A 2500-nucleotide genomic window follows, 5' to 3' on the forward strand; every position below is an offset into this window, starting at 1 on the left:
ATCCAATCCACACACACACACACACACACACACACACACACACACACAAGGGGGCTGGACAAAAACACACATTTGAAGAAAACACATACAACCACACTATGCCATTTAAGACAAGTGTCATCCTATGAAGAGACACCTGAAATAGTCATGCAGCGATATAGATATTTGGAGTGTGTGTTTATTTTGTTTGTTTATTGTTTGTTTGTTTAGTGTATTATTTGTTTGTTTATTGCTTTTTGTGAGACCTGTTTGTCTGGAGGTCTCACACCTTCTTCCTGATTGTTAAAGTAACAATATGCGACCTTGCTTCGTCCACTTGTGCTTGTGGCCTCGCCCCGCCTTCTGTCCCCACCTCCGTGGAGAAAACAATTAAGTTTCCCCGCTGTCAGCCTAGCCTAAACATTTTTTGGGGGACTATTCTTCATTCACCATCCAGTTTGCAAATGAGAAAAAGACTTTACAATTGAGCCCTTGTGAGATATTGAAATATAATGCTGCTGTCAGTGATTAGTATTTGATGTCATCATGACATATTACTTCCTATTTCGAGGCCACAAGCACAAGTGGAGGACGCAAGGTCGCATATTGGAACGCACCCAACATAATCCTAATAATTTAGGGGTGATTGCGCCCCCTACAGTTCTCCACCATGTATCTGCAAGGCCTTGTAAATTCCTGCTAATGCCAACCTTGTCATTAGTGGCTGGGTTTACTAGCGCTTCCGTTTTAGCTGAAAATAAACAATCCTTTACAGCATTGTAAAAGAGGAGGGCGGCGGTTCCCACACAGACGACCGACCTCTCTCAAAGACGCTCCTCTCCCTCTCTTCTCCAACGTAGGGTGACCAGATTTTTGTAGTCTGAAACTGGGACACTTTGTGCGTGACTGAAGGACAATATTTGGCGGGCGGGTCTGGGGGTCTGGGCGCATCTGACTCCTTCAGACTTTCTATACAAGCACTGGCTGCCATTAATTGTGGCAGGTGAACATGTAATGTTTTCCATATATTTACCCTGATAGACATAGCACAATGTAGCTGGTGGCCAAAACCGGGACATATTTAACTAATTCTTGAGAGAGTGGCTAAAACAGGTTGTAATGTTGAAAGAAAAAACCTAAGTGAATTACAAAACATTATGGTATGTCCTCGAAGACTAAGGTCTTGGCTTTTCAGAAATGCACAAGGCCAATCTCCCCATTTTGTACTTTTTTCAGAAATCAGGTTTTTCTCAGATCTTACCTTGTTTTTTTTCAACACCGTCAGATACAATTAGACGCAATTAAAATTGTATTGATTTGGTTGCATATTATGTACCTGGAGTTTTTAAGTGATTATGTGTATTTTTAGGTTCACATATGCCTTTGAATGTTGAAAATTCACTTTTGTTCTATTTTAATACTGTTCCATGTGGTATAATTTTGAAATGAGTACCGTCATACAAAGCTTACTTAACGCCTAAATAGAACAAACAATTTTTTGTTATTTCACAAATATTCATGTAGGCTTACATTTGCTATTACTTTAATAATTCGACAACTCCTAAAGAAAATTTTGTAAGCACATTAATTTAAAAATGTCCAAAACTCCTTCCTACGGTGGTGACTTAAGAACTGACGGTGGTGACAGTAATCTGAGGGTGGCGAAAGTGGCCTAATTATTACATACATTTAGCAAAACAAGTAGCACTCTCAAGTCAACGGCATCTTGCATAAACCAATTTTTGTGTGTGCACAGTATGTTTGTGCGTGTGTTTTTTACTTCATGAGTTAAGATTCTCTGGGAAGCAGGTCACTGATTCTTGAAAATTTGGCAAAAACAGGTTTTAAGTTGTTCAGATCCAAAATATAGAGGTGTATTATCATAGACTAAGGTCTTGGCTGTGCAGCAAATGTATTGGCAAGCTCCCCATGTTTTAATTTTTTTGTAAAATAGGCTCTTTCCTGGTTTTGTCAACAGCGCCATGCAGAATTGGAAGTAACAAAATAAGTTTACTGTATTAAAGTGAATTACCTCAACAATTCAACATAATTGTGGATATTTATTGTAAACATATTCTTCAAAAGTGTCAAAAACACGTAAAACACATGTTTTTTGTGAACTCCATCAGATGTCACCACTATCAGGTTTTGTGACCAAAAACCCTCCAAATGCACCTCAGTTGAGGCTAGAGTATAAGATTGGATCACAACTATTACTAATATGTCTGGTAATGTTTCATTAACCGGCACAATTTAATTAAATATGGAACAAGATGATGAGCGGAACAAAATCTGACGGTGGTGACATCTGACGGTGTGAGACAAAAAAAAACACTTTTTTATTATGCATTGTTTGTTCTTATTTGCCATTTCCTTTTCGCTCCACTTCTTAAGTGCTTCATACTGCTTCTGAAAAAGTATATATTAATAAACATTAATGCAATATAAGACTATTAAAACCCCCGACGGTGTTGACAGTTTATGGTTGGGACAGCACCAGTGTCCAAACAAATTAAGAAAT

This window comes from Engraulis encrasicolus, chromosome 2, assembly GCF_034702125.1.
Source record: "Engraulis encrasicolus isolate BLACKSEA-1 chromosome 2, IST_EnEncr_1.0, whole genome shotgun sequence".
NCBI lineage: Eukaryota > Metazoa > Chordata > Actinopteri > Clupeiformes > Engraulidae > Engraulis > Engraulis encrasicolus.